Raw genomic sequence first — 17,054 nt, forward strand, 5'->3', positions numbered from 1 at the left:
GAGCGCAAGCCCCCACGTCCGGGCAGGAACAGTCGGCGGCGGGGGCAGGAGGAGATGCCCTGGCCGAGGTGGAGGAGGCCCCAGCGACAGCGACTGCAATGCAGGAGGGGTCTCCAGTCCTGGCTCCAGGTGTCAGCAGCAGGAGGAGAAAGAGCGGCGCATCCCCCCGGAGGAGGAAGAAGAGCAGAAGGGAGGCACAACCCGACGCATCCAGCCCTCCGGCTGCCACCTTGCCAGCAGTGGCGGCCGGGGACCAAGGCCGAGAGAGTCCCCCCTCCCCGACATTGGGGGCCCCCCATCTGGTGTGGGACTTGGGACAGTCCCCTGCGCCCCCCCAGGAGTACAGTAGTGTGCAGGACAAAGCAAATGAACAGGAGTACCTGGGGGGGCTGGAACTGGGGGGCCTTTTGGGTTTGACTGAGGAGGGGGGGCAGTAATGCGGTATTGTTTTTAATGGCTGGCTTTTATTATTTTAGTGTGTTGTTTGTAATTGTATTTTACCTTTTTAACATTTCATGGCCAATTTTAATATTGTCACCTTGAATGTCAGGGGTTTGAGGAACGTTTTAAAGCGCACATCTGTTTTTAATCAGCTGGCATCTTCTCCCTTCAGCATTTGTTTTCTGCAGGAAGTCCACCTCCGGGACCAGCGGGACGAGGCTCTCTTTTCACGACAATGGAAGAGGGGTAGATCCTACTGGAGCGTAGGTGGTGTCCACTCCTCAGGCGTCGGGATCCTTTTTGGCGACCGCGCCTTTGAAGAAGTAAGATCGTTTACCGTTCTTCAAGGTAGGGTTTTGGGGGTGGACGCCACATGGAGGGGACAGCGCCTCCGGGCCATATGTGTCTACGCTCCAGTGGAGGCCTCGTCCCGTATAACTCTCTTTGAAGAGTTGTCCCCGTTCTGTGTCACAGATCGACACTTGATTTTAGGAGGGGACTTTAACATCTCGTTGGAGGGTAGACAGGATGTCAGCTCTGGGCACTTTCGCCATTTTATTCGTTCCTTTAAACTTGTTGATGGTTTTAAGATATGCAACCCCAGCATGCCGGGCTTCACCTGGCACAATAGTCGCGGAGCCAGCAGTCGCATCGACTATATTTTAGCCTCACCCCCCGTTGTTTTTAAAAAGGTGTCCCTCTCCCCACAGTGGCCCACTGACCACTTGGCAGTGGAGGCCACTGTTTCCATAGACGCCCCTGAATATGGGGGTGGCTATTGGAAAATGAACCTGCAGATCCTGGAGGAGAGCGATTTTAGACACCTTTTTTTAGATCACTTCTCCGAGTGGCAGAAGGACAAGCCTACCTTCCCCTCCGTGGCCGAATGGTGGGAGAGTGTGAAGGATAGGATCCGAACCTTCTCCATGCAGTACAGCAAGCAGCGCAGGATGGAGAAGAAATTCTCCATTCTGCAGCTGGAGAGAAGGTTGCGGGATGAATACGCCGCTCACAACAGCGGGGGCACCATCGACCACGAGCGACTGCTTGACATAAAGGGTGAGCTGAGGCGCCTGCATGCACAGGCTGCCTCGGCCCAAATGCTCCGCGACAGAATGTTCTTTTTGGAAAACAATGAAAAGTGCAATACTCATTTTTTCCAGAGAGCCAGGGAAGCCCGGGAGGAGAAGACCTTCGACTCTCTCCGGGCCTTAAACGGCGATACGGTAACAACAACATCAGACATGCTGGAGGTTGCTAAATTGTTTTATCACAATCTTTTTAAGGTTAGGGACACGGACCCGGTTGCAGGGGAGCGGTTCCTAGACAACATCTCACCTTGCCTTCCCAGTGACATTCGTGACGGCTTAGAAGCCCCCATCACCTTGGCCGAGCTGACCGCAGTGCTTGGCAAGATGAACCGCCGCAAGGTACCGGGCCTTGATGGGCTCCCGGTGGAATTCTATTCCACTTTTTGGGATGTCCTCGGGCCGGAATTACTGCAGGTTGTAGAGGACGTTCAGCGCCGGGGTTTGCTCACTAGGAGCATGAGGTCAGGGGTTCTTTCTTTGTTGCACAAGAAGGGTGATCGTGCCGACCTTGGCAACTGGAGGCCCCTGACCATGCTTTGTGTAGACACAAAGCTCATCGCAAAGACCCTTACAGAACGCCTGAAGAAGGCCATGGCTCATCTGGTTCACAGCGATCAGACGTGTGGAGTACCGGGTCGATCGGCGACGTGGAACCTCCATCTCATCCGCGACGCCATCGCCTAGGTGGAGGACAGGAACCTCCCTCTCCTGCTGGTCAGCTTGGACCAGGAGAAAGCCTTCGACCGGGTAGATCACCGCTTCCTGTTTCAAGTATTGGGTAAGTTTGGCTTTGGACCCAATTACCTGGGGTGGTTACACACTTTGTATAACGAAGTTGGGAGCCATGTTGTTATCAATGGCTTCCTGAGTGACTTGGTGCCCCAGCTGAGTGGAGTGAGGCAGGGATGTCCCCTCTCCCCCCTCCTCTACGCGCTCTATATAGAGCCACTGGCGTGCGCCATTCGCGCCCACCCCGGGGTCGATGGCCTTCTTATCCCAGGAAGTCGGGGGAAAACTGTTAAACTGACCCAGTACGCAGACGACACCACCCTTTTCGTCTGCTCGGATCAGTCTCTCGGTCATGCCATGAGCCTTGTTCATGCGTTCGGTAGGGCCTCCGGCGCGACGCTCAACCTCAGTAAGTCGGTGGCCAAGTATTTCGGCAGCTGGAAGGCGAGGGAGGGCGTCGCAGGGGGTCTCACCCTCTGTGACGGACCTCTCAAAGTGTTGGGGGTCAACTTCCTTTCGGATGGTGCCGCCCGTTTGAACTGGGAGGAGCGGTTGGCGATCGCCAGGCGGAAGATCGGACTGTGGAAGTCCAGGTCCCTGTCCTTCCAAGGTAAGGTCTTAGCCTTAAAAGTGGATATTCTTCCCACCCTGCTCTACCTTGCACATGTGTACCCTTTGCCCCGCTTCATGCGCAGAGGCCTGACGAGAGACGTTTTCAACCTCGTCTGGGGGGGCAGGTACGAGTACGTGCGTAGGGAAGTGATGTATCTCGGAAAGGACAGTGGGGGGAGGGATGTTATTGACTTTCCTCTCAAGCTTGACTGCCTGTTCTTTTCGCAGCTCTGCACGCGCCTGGCAGCTCCCCTCGAGCACCCCCATCAGCACTTTGTGCGTCTGTGGCTGGCTCTCCCCATGAGACGCCTGGTGGCGTCGTGGACCAACCTCGGCCCCAAGGCTGAGACCCTGCCGGCCCACTACAGCCACGCTGTCAAGTGGAGTAAGTTTATTCCGGCAGGTGTCAAGACAGAGGCCTTGACCAAGCATAGAGCGCTTTACAGGGCTTTGCTTGGTCATAGGGATACTCGGGCCATGTTGGGCCTGGAGGAAGGCACATGGGCGAGAATCCAGCCTAAGGGTTTGGATCACAGGCTGCAGGACCTGAACTGGCAGTGCCTTCATGGTAAGCTGCCAGTCAGGGACGTCTTACATAGGCATAAGCTGACCAGACACCCCCGCTGCCCCAGGGCCGAGTGCAGCGAGGATGAGACCATCAGGCACGTGTTTTGGGACTGTGGGCATGCACAGAGAGTTTGGGGGTTGGTAGCGGGCCTGTGTGGACGTGTGGACCCGCAGCCCGGTCTGACCTACGACAAGGTGTTGAAGGGGTGGGACCCCAAGCTCCATAACCCCTTCGGCCCCTGGATGTGGCTGCTGGTCAGCATTACCAAGCGAGAGCTGTGGAATGCCAGGACCGCGCTCATCCGCAGAGGGGTTCATCTGGAGGCACAAGGGGTGTTCCGTAAAATCCGGGCCGACTTGGGTTTCAGGATGGAGACTGACGTCATCCAGCGGGGCTACCACGAGGCCAAGGAGAGGTGGAAGGGCCTCTTTTGGCTTTAGCCACCTACGCTCCAGTAGGATCTACCCCTCTTCCATTGTCGTGAAAAGAGAGCCTCGTCCCGCTGGTCCCGGAGGTGGACTTCCTGCAGAAAACAAATGCTGAAGGGAGAAGATGCCAGCTGATTAAAAACAGATGTGCGCTTTAAAACGTTCCTCAAACCCCTGACATTCAAGGTGACAATATTAAAATCGGCCATGAAATGTTAAAAAGGTAAAATACAATTACAAACAACACACTAAAATAATAAAAGCCAGCCATTAAAAACAATACCGCATTACTGCCCCCCCTCCTCAGTCAAACCCAAAAGGCCCCCCAGTTCCAGCCCCCCCAGGTACTCCTGTTCATTTGCTTTGTCCTGCACACTACTGTACTCCTGGGGGGGCGCAGGGGACTGTCCCAAGTCCCACACCAGATGGGGGGCCCCCAATGTCGGGGAGGGGGGACTCTCTCGGCCTTGGTCCCCGGCCGCCACTGCTGGCAAGGTGGCAGCCGGAGGGCTGGATGCGTCGGGTTGTGCCTCCCTTCTGCTCTTCTTCCTCCTCCGGGGGGATGCGCCGCTCTTTCTCCTCCTGCTGCTGACACCTGGAGCCAGGACTGGAGACCCCTCCTGCATTGCAGTCGCTGTCGCTGGGGCCTCCTCCACCTCGGCCAGGGCATCTCCTCCTGCCCCCGCCGCCGGCTGTTCCTGCCCTGACGTGGGGGCTTGCGCTCCCCCACCACTCTCCTTGCCGACAGCTCTGCTGCCTAACAGAGCGTCGGCGTATGACGTTTTCCGTTGGGGGCAGGAACGAGCCAGATGGTCCTCACCGTTGCAGTGGATGCAGCGACGGGGGCCCTTGCAGTCCCTGGCCATGTGCCCCGGCTCCAGGCAGTTGCGGCAGCGCAGGTTGGCGCATCCCTCCAGAGTATGTCCAAAGGTGTGACACTGTCGGCAGAAGGGAGGCTGTCCGGAATAAAACAAGTAAGCCTTATTGCCCTGTAGATTAAAATAGGCTGGGGGATGACTAAACCCGCCCGCCCCATTAGCGTCCGGGCGCAGGCGGGCCTGGAACTGGCGTCGACCAGTCCAGATCCCCAGCTCATCCCGGATGTCCTTGTGGCCAGGAAGGAGGTCCACATACTTGTTCAAGAACTGGCGGACGGCTTCGCCGGACACATGCGGGTTAAAACAATGTACCGTAATTACCCGCTTGTCGGGCCACCACAGCGGCTCAACGGTGTATCGTCCCAGGAGAGGGTGCTGGGCCCTCTCCTTGCTCCGCTCCAGGACCTTGGTGTAGCTCTCGTCGGTGGACAGGGTGACCTCGAAGAACTGGAAAGGTCCATTCCGCTGCACACACAGGATGTCCTCCATGCGCAGGCCCAGCTCCCCGAAGGCCACCTCCCGGATGAAGGCCAGGCGGTCGGGGAAGGTGCCTACCTCCCCTTCGGCCCTCCAGCAGAACCGGGCGGTATTACGCAGGCCACCGCCTGCTACCAGCCACGGCCCGCTGAAGGGCTTCCTCGCAGCTCCGCCGGCCGTCGACATCCGGGATGGTCCACCGACGTCGTTCCTGGAGCAGAGTCCTCCTGCCGCCGTGGTCCCGACGTCCGCCGTGGTCCGGCCGCCGTCCGCCAATCCGGGACGAGCCGAGGAATGCTAAACTATAAAAGCAACTAAAAAATAAAAACACCAGTTCACCCGGCAGGGCGGCGGACAGGCCACCAGCCACTGCGGGATCCCCAGCCTAATAAAAACGAAAATAAAAGCAGGGATAAAAGGCTAAAAGGAAGGCACGGGTCGCCCCGTGGCAGCGGCGGTCAAGCCACCTACTGGTCACGCATTAGGGTCACCGTGCCTTCCTCTAAAAAAACCCAACGCAGTCCGTTAAAAGCGATAAAAAGAGCGTAAAATCCACTTGATCTTAGCCAAAAGGCCGAGAAGCGATACCCACAAATTGCGCCCCGCCGGGCGCCGGCATGCGGGATGCCGACGGAGCTGGCGCGGCTCAGCCCTCACCAGCCCCTCTGGCAGGTGTCGCCCGGCGAGTCCACGCGTGATCCAGGGAGACCACAGCCGCGCCACCGGGCACCTAACGCCAGCCGCTAAGCCGGGCCCAGTCTTCCTTTGACAGCAGCAGTGCAGCTCTGCTTGGGCAGAGCCTCCAAAAATACCATGAACTCATCGCTATCCCTCTCCACGGAAATCTTTAGTAAAAGGCGAAAGATTTATACGGGATGAAGAGAGACCCGAGTCGATATGGGGCCGCCGCCAAGCCCGTCGCCGTTAGCCGGGCCTGCGTGACGCCCCCGCTCGGAGTAGAATGCCCAGGGGCGTCGCAGCCGCCGTCCTCGGGGCCCCGACTCCTCCCTGTCCTCCTGTCCTCTCAAAAGACAGCAATCATTTTAACAAACATGAGGGGAAATTCAAAAGGCAAAGATGACATCATGCCTTACCTCAGCGCAGCTGTCCACCGCACAAACAGTGTGTCACCTTCCTTTAAAAAAAAAAAAAAAAAAAAAAAAAGAAAAACGGCGGGAAACGGGGGCCACGCACAGACAGGGCCCCCCCCCTCACAGCACTCAGTCTATTAGTCACTCACTCACTCACTCACTCACTCACTCAGTCAGTCAGTCAGTCAGTCAGTCAGTCAGTTCTGCCTTTCGACAACAGGGGGCAGTAGAGGTGCACCATTCCCGGAAGCACTGCAATACCGGGTCGATGCGTGGAGCGGACGGGGCAAGCCCCACTTCCGGCTCCCTGTTCCAAAAATCCGTTTAATATGTGGTCCCCTCCATGGGGGACGTATCAGATATTAAACTGATAAGAACAGATTTTTTTTTTTTTTTTTATTCATCTTTAATCAACATTTCTGCATACAATCTAAAACCAACACATAAAACTATAAAGACCTTTATCACACTACCCATAATAAACTAACTTCAACACTAAAAGAAATACACATATAAATCACACTCATAACCTATTCAATCATAAAACAACAACATATATAACACATATTATAAAACAATCATATAATACCACATACATAAAACTTCTAAAATACTTCAACCCTACAACACCATTACAACACACGTTAAAACAGTATTAAATACATAAATACAGCAGAAATCCTAAAATGTTTAAAAAGGTAAAACACTATCATCATCAACAATATCCCCATTAAAACTAAGGTCCCCCCCCGACTCGGCAGCAACTAAAAAAGAGCGTTCATTAGCAAAGTCCTGCTGCCTTGCATAAAAACGTCTCTCTTGGGGGGAGACCAAAACACTTTGCAAATCAATTTGCTCTAAGGGGAAGATCGCTTCTCGGCCTAAAGCAGTGTCCTCATTCCTCCGGGCCTTCTTCCTCCTCCTGCATTGGACAAACCTGGAGGGAGAGGTTGCGCGCTTTTCAGCCACGGCCACTTGACCCTTACCAGGGGACTCCTCCGAAGCGCTGGAGGCCGTGGACTCCCCATCGGCACCGGCGAAGGGCTGTTCCTCGCTGTTCTCAGTTCCCCTCTCGGCTCCCCCGTGCATCTCAGCGCAGCCCGGCAGTGCCTGCTGTCGGGCCCCGTCCACAGCCGAACCCCGAGCAACGGCGTCGGCCCAGGACGGTTTGCGCTGAGGGCAGCTCCGAGCCAGATGGTCCTCACCTCTGCACAGGTTACACCGGAGGGGGCCCTTGCAGTCCTTCGCCAGGTGACCGACGTCCAGGCATCTCCAGCACTTCATGGTGGTACAGGAGTCCGCGGTGTGGCCCAGGCCGTGGCACAAGCGGCAGGAGGAGGGTTGCCCGGAGTAAAAAAGGTAGCCCTTGCAACGACCTATAATAACATAAGCAGGTGGGTGGCTATACCCGTCAGGGGAGCTAGCGTCGGGGCGCAGGCACACCCGGAACTGCCTGCGCCCAGTCCAGACACCCAGCTGGTCTCTCACGTCCCTGTGCCCAGGGACCACGTCGACAAACCTGCCCAGGAAGGCAGCCACCGCTTCAGCTGGAACGAAGGGGTCCAAGACGTGGACGGTGATCACTCTCCGGTCCAGCTTCCACAGTGGCTCCACGTCATAGAACATCCGGCGAAGCTCTTCCTCCAAGCGGCTGCATGCAGCCAACATCCTCTTGTAGCCCTCTTCCGTAGTGCAAGTCACATAGAAGAAGGCCGAAGACTGGTTGCGCTGCACACAGATGATGTCTTCCATGGTGAGTCCCAGGAGGCCGAAGAGCACCTCCCGGATGAAGCACAGTCTCTCCGGGAAACTCTCCGGTTCCTCCTGGTGAGTCCACTTGAAGGCTGCTGTATGCCGGATGACTACGACGGTCCTGTGTGGGCTCCCGGACATCCTGGCGATGGTGGGCAAGAGAGTCCTCGGGAGCCGGGCAGGGAGTCGACGTGTCCTAGCTGGGTGCCTAAACTAATAAAAGCTGGAAATAAAACCCCAAGCTCACCCTGCGGGAACGGCGGTCAAGCCACCCGAACCTGCACGTTAGGCTTGCAAGGGCTACCCAAAATAAAAAAAAGCGCTAAAAGGAGACAACAGCTAGCCCCGTGGCAGCGGCGGTCAAGCCACCTGCTGGTCACGCTTTAGGTTCGCTGTTGCCTCCACTAAAAAACCTGGCAATAAAAATCCCTCCAAAAAGCAGCACTTGATCTTAGCCAAAAGGCCGAGAAGCGATACCCACAAATTGCGCCCCGCCGGGCGCCGGCATGCGGGATGCCGACGGAGCTGGCGCGGCTCAGCCCTCACCAGCCCCTCTGGCAGGTGTCGCCCGGCGAGTCCACGCGTGATCCAGGGAGACCACAGCCGCGCCACCGGGCACCTAACGCCAGCCGCTAAGCCGGGCCCAGTCTTCCTTTGACAGCAGCAGTGCAGCTCTGCTTGGGCAGAGCCTCCAAAAATACCATGAACTCATCGCTATCCCTCTCCACGGAAATCTTTAGTAAAAGGCGAAAGATTTATACGGGATGAAGAGAGACCCGAGTCGATATGGGGCCGCCGCCAAGCCCGTCGCCGTTAGCCGGGCCTGCGTGACGCCCCCGCTCGGAGTAGAATGCCCAGGGGCGTCGCAGCCGCCGTCCTCGGGGCCCCGACTCCTCCCTGTCCTCCTGTCCTCTCAAAAGACAGCAATCATTTTAACAAACATGAGGGGAAATTCAAAAGGCAAAGATGACATCATGCCTTACCTCAGCGCAGCTGTCCACCGCACAAACAGTGTGTCACCTTCCTTTAAAAAAAAAAAAAAAAAAAAAAAAGAAAAACGGCGGGAAACGGGGGCCACGCACAGACAGGGCCCCCCCCCTCACAGCACTCAGTCAGTCAGTCAGTCAGTCAGTCAGTCAGTCCTGCCTTTCGACAACAGGGGGCAGTAGAGGTGCACCATTCCCGGAAGCACTGCAATACCGGGTCGATGCGTGGAGCGGACGGGGCAAGCCCCACTTCCGGCTCCCTGTTCCAAAAATCCGTTTAATATGTGGTCCCCTCCATGGGGGACGTATCAGATATTAAACTGATAAGAACAGATTTTTTTTTTTTTTTTTTTTTTTTTGTCCAGTCAGAGTTGGATACCCGTCGCTTCATCAACTCGGCCAACCTTCACTCATCATTTCGGCTATTTCAAATTCAATTACAATTTTTATTTCAATCAATAAAATATTACAATTATAATCTCCTTAAGAGGATTTCAAACAAGACATTTTAAAATTCAGCCCATATCAGAGTTTAAAATTTAAATATAAAATACATAAACCACACCAGACATTCAATAAATAAGCAAATATTAATCAAAAACCATTGAGTGTCAGTGGTTATTTTCAAAATCACCCCCAGGCTTAAAATCCCATTGCAAAGGGTTTCCGATCCTTGTGAACTTTATGGTGTGACACTGAAAAAAAACATTAACGCACCACCAAGAAAGGCACAGTATAAGGTGCGTGCGTTCACAACTCACGTGCCACACCGACCTTCCTGGATGGAGCTCGTACTCACCAAGATGTTAGTGGGGCTATGGCCGCAGAAGGCCCTTCCACCTTTCCTTGGCCTCGTGGTAGCCCCACTGGATGATGTCCCGCTCCATCCTGAAATCCAAGTCCGCCACAATCTTTCGATATAATCCCCAGGCCCTCAAATCTGCCCCTTTATGGATGAGTGCCGACCTTGCATTCCAAAGTTCACGTTTGGTCATGCTGATCAGCAGCCACATCCGGGGCGGGAAGGGAGTCTGAGGACCTTGGGGCCACCCCATCATCACCTTATCGTAGGACAACACAAACTGCGGGTCTAGTTTCCTGCACAGGCCTTGCACTGATCTCCAGACCTCCCTGGCATACCCACAGTCCCAAAAGGCGTGCCTGAGGGTCTCCTCCTCTGAGCACTCGGGACGTGGGCAGCCTGAGTGTCTGGTCAGCTTGTGCCTGTACAGTACATCCCTGACCGGCAGCTTACCATGCACACACTGCCAGTTCAGGTCCTGCAGCCGGTTATCCAACCCCTTGGGCTGGATCCTGGTCCAGGTGTCCTTCTCCAGGCCCAGCACAGCACGGGTTCCCCTCTTCACCAGCACAGCCCGATACAGGGCTCGGTGCCTGGTGAGGGTCCCTGGGGGGAGACCTGCCGGAAGAGACTTACTCCACTTAATAGCATGGTGATAGTGGGTCGGCAGCGTCTCCGCCTTGGGCCCGGCGTTGGACCACGACGTCAACAGACGTCTCATGGGCAGGGCCAGCCACAAGTGAACAAAATACTGGTGGGGGTGTTCTAGGGGAGCCACCAGACGTGCACAGATCTGGGAGAAGAACAGGCAGTCAAGCTTGAGAGGGAAGTCAGGAACATCCCTCCCCCCACTGTCCTTTCCAAGGTACATCACTTCCCTCCTCACATACTCATACCTGCCGCCCCAAACAAGGTTAAACACATCCTTAGTTAAGCCTCTCCGCATGAAGCGGGGCATGGGGAACACATGGGCGAGGTAGAGGAGGGTGGGAAGGATATCAACCTTCAAGGCGAGAACCTTACCCAGGAAGGACAGGGACCTGGCCTTCCACATCCCCATCTTCCGCCTGGCGATCGTCAAACGCTCTTCCCAGTTTACCCGGGCAGCACCTTTCGAAAGAAAGTTAACCCCCCACACCTTGAGAGGGCCGCCGCAGAGAGTGAGCCCCCCCGGGACGTCCTCTCTCGCCTTCCAGCTGCCAAAGTACTTGACCACCGACTTGCTAAGGTTAAGTGCAGCCCCGGAGGCCTTCCCGAACGCCTGCACCAAGCCCAGGGCGTGACCGAGCGCATGGTCCGAGCACACAAACAGAGTGGTATCGTCTGCGTACTGGGCCAGCTTTACCGTCAGGCCCCCACTCCCTGGCAGGATCAGGCCGTTGATACCTGGATGGGCACGGATGGCGCTCGCCAACGGCTCTATATATAGAGCGTAGAGGAGGGGGGAGAGAGGGCAACCCTGCCTCACTCCACTTGACTGGGGAACCCAATCACTGAGGGAACCATTAATCGACACATGGCTACCAACCTCAGTATAAAGCGCATGAACCCATCCCAAGAACTTAGGCCCAAAACCTAGCCTGCTCAATACCCCAAACAGGAAGCAGTGGTCCACTCGGTCAAACGCCTTCTCCTGGTCCAAGCTAACGAGTGCCAGAGGGACATTCCTGTCCTCAGCCCAGGCGATCGCGTCCCGAATTAAATGTAAATTCCAAGTCGCAGATCGACCCGGGACCCCGCAAGTCTGGTCACTATGGACCAGGTGGGTCATGGCCTTTTTTAGGCGCTCAGTTAGGGTCTTTGCTATGATCTTTGCATCTACGCAAAGCATTGTCAGGGGTCTCCAGTTGCCAAGTTCGGCACGATCGCCCTTCTTGTACAACAAAGACAAGACCCCTGACCGCATGCTCTTGGTGAGCATGCCCTGACGCTGCACGTCCTCAGCCACTTCTAGCAGCTCCGGCCCGAGGACTTCCCAAAACGTGGAATAGAATTCCACGGGGAGTCCATCGAGACCAGGAACTTTGCGCCGGTTCATTTTGCCTAGCACCTCAGTCAGCTCGGCTAGAGTGAAGGGGGCATCTAAGCTGTCCCTTGCCTCACTGGGAAGACTAGGTTTGAGTTTAGATAAAAACTGCTCCCCTAGCTCAGGTTCGGTCTCCCTTTTCTTAAAAAGGTCACCGTAAAAACATTTAGCAACCTCCAGCATCCGGGCCGAATCGGAGACCAGGTTGCCTCCTTGGTCCCGGAGGGCAGTGAAACACTTTTCCTCACGGGCCAGTTTCACCTTATTAAAGAAGAAGGCTGTACATTTCTCATTCTCCTCCCTTTCCAAAGCCCTGGCCCAAAACAAGGAGGCCGCAGCCGATTGCTCGTGCAGGCCCCTCAGCTTAGCTTTGGCTGCCTGCACCTCCTCAAAGTTAAAAGCCCCTCCGTTGTTGTGGCGGGCATACTCCCTCTGCAGCCTGGTCTCTAGCCGTTGGATTTCGTAAAGCCTTTTAGCTTTACGCTGGCCGCAATAGTGGATAGCTAGAGCTCTAACCCTCTCTTTTACGCTCTCCCACCATGCGGCCGTGGAGACGTAGGCTGCCTTACAGCCCCGCCACGCAGTAAAATGATCCAGGAAGAGAGACCTAAAGTCTCTCTCTTCTAAGATCTCCACGTTCAGCTTCCAATAGCCCCTCCCGAAGGTAGGGGCGTCAATGGAAACTGTGGCCTCGACCGATGTATGGTCCGAGTACCACCGTGGAGACCTCAAAACCTTCCTAAAAACAACAGAGGGCGAAGCTAAAATATAATCAATACGGCTGCTGGCCCCACGACTGTTGTGCCAGGTATGGCCCGGATCTGTGGGGTTGCACGTTTTAAAACCATCAGAGAGGTTGAGGCTGCGGATCAAATTCCTAAAATGTTTAGTGCTGACATCCCCTTTCCCTTCTAAAAAAGTATTGAAGTCCCCTCCTAAAATTATGTGTCTATTAGTGACACAAAACTGGGCCAGCTCCTCAAAAAGCGCAATGCGGGACGAGGCCTCCACTGGAGCGTAAACGCACATCGCCCGGATGTGCTGACCTCTCCAGGTGGCGTCCACTCCCAAAACCCTTCCCTGCACTACAGTGAAGGTACTCACATTCTCAAAGGCCCGGTCACCAAAAAGGATGCCGACGCCTGAAGAATGGACACCACCAACGCTCCAGCAGGACTTACCCCTCTTCCACGCTTGTGAGAAAAGAGCCACGTCCCGCTGGTCCCTGAGGTGGACTTCCTGCAAGAAACAGAGATTGAAAGGGGAGGATGTCAGTTCATCAAAGACCGCGGCCCTTTTGACTGGGTTCCTCAACCCTCTGACGTTAACAGTAAAAATTTTAAAACCAGCCATGGGGGGATTAAAAGAAGAATAAAACAATAAGACATTAAAACCATAAAAATTTTTAAAAACTATAAACCCTAAAACCAGCTATTAAGACCCCTGTTCCCCCTCCCCACTCATGCCCAGAATTTTCCCCAGCATGGAGTCCTCCAGGTAGGCCTGGTCGTTTGGTGAAACCTCCAGGCCCGAAAAGGTAATGTCCTCCTGGGGAAGGGCTGGGGACAACATTGACAAATTCCAACTTATATCTTCTGTTTTGGGGGCGGGGGGCGATACGACCTGTACAGGGGCCTCAGCTGGGGGCGCCGCCTCCTTGGGGGTACCTGTTGCCTCCTCTGCTTCCTTCCTCGTCTTCTTAGTTTTGTCCTTGGGGTCACCCTTCTTCTTCCTTTTGGTGACCCCGGCCCGGGCCTGCGGGGACTGCCCAGCCTGAGCCCGGGGCCCCTCAGCCCCCAACGGGGTCTTCACTGGGGACCTGGCCACTTCTTCCTGGGCCCCCACTGACCTCTCCTGAGGCCCCCCTGGCTTTGGGGCAGGGAGCAGCTCCCGGTCCGGCACCCGCCTCACCTGCCCACCACCCGCCAGAACGCCCGCATAGGAGCGCTGGGGGCAGACACGGGCCAGGTGCTCCTCGCTGCTACAGTGGCGGCAACGTTGGGGGCCCTTACAGTCCTTAGCCATGTGCCCGGGCTCAAGACAGTTACGGCACTTAAGGTCCGGGCAGTCCTCCGCCTTGTGTCCCTGGCCCTGGCACGACCGGCAGAAGGTAGGCTGACCAGTGTAGAACAGGTACCCCCTGTTGGGCCCGATGGAAAAGTAGGCTGGGGGATGAAGATATCCCCCCTTTCCATCCGGCCGCAGTCGCACCTGAAACTGGCGGCGCCCATTCCACACACCCAGCTCGTCCCGGACGTCTCTGTGTCCTGGTAAAACCTCAACGTGTTTAGTGAGGAAATGGCAGACGGCCTCCGCCGACACGTAAGGATTGAACACATGCACCGTTACCACCCGCTTGTCCGTAAACCACAAGGGCTCAACCGAGTACATATTCAAGAGCGGGTGGTCGGACTTGCTCTGCTCCAGCACCCTCCGGTATGCCTCCTCAGAGGCCAAGGTAACATCCAGAAACCTCTGGGGATGGTTCCTCTGGACGCAGATCAGGTCCTCCAGCTTAAAGCCCAGCACACCAAAGACAACCTCCCGGATGAAGAAGACCCTGTCGTGAAACTGGGCCTCTCCATCCAGGTTCCTCCAACGGAACCGGGCCGTGTTAAGCAGACCGCCACCTACCATCGGACCCGGTCCGGAGGAGGGGGTCGTCCCGGCCACTGGAGCCGCCGCTGGGGCCGTCACTGCCGTCCTGGGAGCCGTAGCTGCCATCCTCCAGCTGTGGTGCTCCGGCATCAGCCGTCCCACTCGGAGTGGAGCAAGGCGCAGTGTTCCAGAGGTCCTTCCGCCGTAGTCCAAGACGAGCTGAGCTAAAAACTAGACTAAAAAATAAAATAATAAAAGTGAATAAAAACAAACAAGGGCTGAAAAACACTAAAACAGGATACCAAGGTTCACCCCGTGGCAGCGGCGGTCAGGCCACCTGCTGGGCACGCATTAGGATCCCCTTGGTATCCGCTAAACTAAAAAACACGACGGGTAAAACGGCTAAGAAAAACGCCAAAAGTTTTTAAAAACTTGATCTTAGCCAAAAGGCCGAGAAGCGATACCCACAAATTGCTCCCCGCCGGGCGCCGGCATGCGGGATGCCGACGGAGCTGGCGCGGCTCAGCCCTCACCAGCCCCTCTGGCAGGTGTCGCCCGGCGAGTCCACGCGTGATCCAGGGAGACCACAGCCGCGCCACCGGGCACCTAACGCCAGCCGCTAAGCCGGGCCCAGTCTTCCTTTGACAGCAGCAGTGCAGCTCTGCTTGGGCAGAGCCTCCAAAAATACCATGAACTCATCGCTATCCCTCTCCACGGAAATCTTTAGTAAAAGGCGAAAGATTTATACGGGATGAAGAGAGACCCGAGTCGATATGGGGCCGCCGCCAAGCCCGTCGCCGTTAGCCGGGCCTGCGTGACGCCCCCGCTCGGAGTAGAATGCCCAGGGGCGTCGCAGCCGCCGTCCTCGGGGCCCCGACTCCTCCCTGTCCTCCTGTCCTCTCAAAAGACAGCAATCATTTTAACAAACATGAGGGGAAATTCAAAAGGCAAAGATGACATCATGCCTTACCTCAGCGCAGCTGTCCACCGCACAAACAGTGTGTCACCTTCCTTTAAAAAAAAAAAAAAAAAAAAGTCAGTCAGTCAGTCAGTCAGTCAGTTCTGCCTTTCGACAACAGGGGGCAGTAGAGGTGCACCATTCCCGGAAGCACTGCAATACCGGGTCGATGCGTGGAGCGGACGGGGCAAGCCCCACTTCCGGCTCCCTGTTCCAAAAATCCGTTTAATATGTGGTCCCCTCCATGGGGGACGTATCAGATATTAAACTGATAAGAACAGATTTTTTTTTTTTTTTTTTATTCATCTTTAATCAACATTTCTGCATACAATCTAAAACCAACACATAAAACTATAAAGACATTTATCACACTACCCATAATAAGCTAACTTCAACACTAAAAGAAATACACATATAAATCACACTCCTAACCTATTCAATCATAAAACAACAACATATATAACACATATTATAAAACAATCATATAATACCACATACATAAAACTTCTAAAATACTTCAACCCTACAACACCATTACAACACACGTTAAAACAGTATTAAATACATAAATACAGCAGAAATCCTAAAATGTTTAAAAAGGTAAAACACTATCATCATCACCAATATCCCCATTAAAACTAAGGTCCCCCCCCGACTCGGCAGCAACTAAAAAAGAGCGTTCATTAGCAAAGTCCTGCATAAAAACGTCTCTCTTGGGGGGAGACCAAAACACTTTGCAGATCCATTTGCTCTAAGGGGAAGATCGCTTCTCGGCCTAAAGCAGTGTCCTCGTTCCTCCGGGCCTTCTTCCTCCTCCTGCATTGGACAAACCTGGAGGGAGAGGTTGCGCGCTTTTCAGCCACGGCCACTTGACCCTTACCAGGGGACTCCACCGAAGCGCTGGAGGCCGTGGACTCCCCATCGGCACCGGCGAAGGGCTGTTCCTCGCTGTTCTCAGCTCCCCTCTCGGCTCCCCCGTGCATCTCAGCGCAGCCCGGCAGTGCCTGCTGTCGGGCCCCGTCCACAGCCGAACCCCGAGCAACGGCGTCGGCCCAGGACGGTTTGCGCTGAGGGCAGCTCCGAGCCAGATGGTCCTCACCTCTGCACAGGTTACACCGGAGGGGGCCCTTGCAGTCCTTCGCCAGGTGACCGACGTCCAGGCATCTCCAGCACTTCATGGTGGTACAGGAGTCCGCGGTGTGGCCCAGGCCGTGGCACAAGCGGCAGGAGGAGGGTTGCCCGGAGTAAAAAAGGTAGCCCTTGCAACGACCTATAATAAAATAAGCAGGTGGGTGGCTATACCCGTCAGGGGAGCTAGCGTCGGGGCGCAGGCACACCCGGAACTGCCTGCGCCCAGTCCAGACACCCAGCTGGTCTCTCACGTCCCTGTGCCCAGGGACCACGTCGACAAACCTGCCCAGGAAGGCAGCCACCGCTTCAGCTGGAACGAAGGGGTCCAAGACGTGGACGGTGATCACTCTCCGGTCCAGCTTCCACAGTGGCTCCACGTCATAGAACATCCGGCGAAGCTCTTCCTCCAAGCGGCTGCATGCAGCCAACATCCTCTTGTAGCCCTCTTCCGTAGTGCAAGTCACATAGAAGAAGGCCGAAGACTGG

The 17,054-nt window shown here is 55.4% G+C and overlaps 4 non-coding genes and 2 pseudogenes across 4 annotated transcripts; all 6 read right to left on the minus strand.

Annotated features, from left to right (window-relative positions):
* Positions 1 to 6,005: 6,005 nt before the first annotated feature.
* On the minus strand, positions 6,006 to 6,119 carry LOC140580054 (U5 spliceosomal RNA). The gene has a single exon (XR_011983831.1). It is a non-coding gene; the product is annotated as a U5 spliceosomal RNA (small nuclear RNA).
* A 423-nt stretch (positions 6,120 to 6,542) lies between these two features.
* LOC140579912 (U2 spliceosomal RNA) lies at positions 6,543 to 6,768 on the minus strand (annotated as a pseudogene).
* A 1,969-nt stretch (positions 6,769 to 8,737) lies between these two features.
* Positions 8,738 to 8,851, minus strand: LOC140580055 (U5 spliceosomal RNA). Its single transcript, XR_011983832.1, has one exon. It is a non-coding gene; the product is annotated as a U5 spliceosomal RNA (small nuclear RNA).
* A 382-nt stretch (positions 8,852 to 9,233) lies between these two features.
* Positions 9,234 to 9,426, minus strand: LOC140579971 (U2 spliceosomal RNA). Its single transcript, XR_011983762.1, has one exon. It is a non-coding gene; the product is annotated as a U2 spliceosomal RNA (small nuclear RNA).
* Positions 9,427 to 15,136: 5,710 nt separating this feature from the next.
* On the minus strand, positions 15,137 to 15,250 carry LOC140580057 (U5 spliceosomal RNA). Its single transcript, XR_011983834.1, has one exon. It is a non-coding gene; the product is annotated as a U5 spliceosomal RNA (small nuclear RNA).
* A 315-nt stretch (positions 15,251 to 15,565) lies between these two features.
* On the minus strand, positions 15,566 to 15,792 carry LOC140579914 (U2 spliceosomal RNA; annotated as a pseudogene).
* Between the last annotated feature and the right edge of the window lie 1,262 nt (positions 15,793 to 17,054).

Source organism: Paramormyrops kingsleyae, chromosome 18 (assembly GCF_048594095.1).
Source record: "Paramormyrops kingsleyae isolate MSU_618 chromosome 18, PKINGS_0.4, whole genome shotgun sequence".
Classification (NCBI taxonomy): domain Eukaryota; kingdom Metazoa; phylum Chordata; class Actinopteri; order Osteoglossiformes; family Mormyridae; genus Paramormyrops; species Paramormyrops kingsleyae.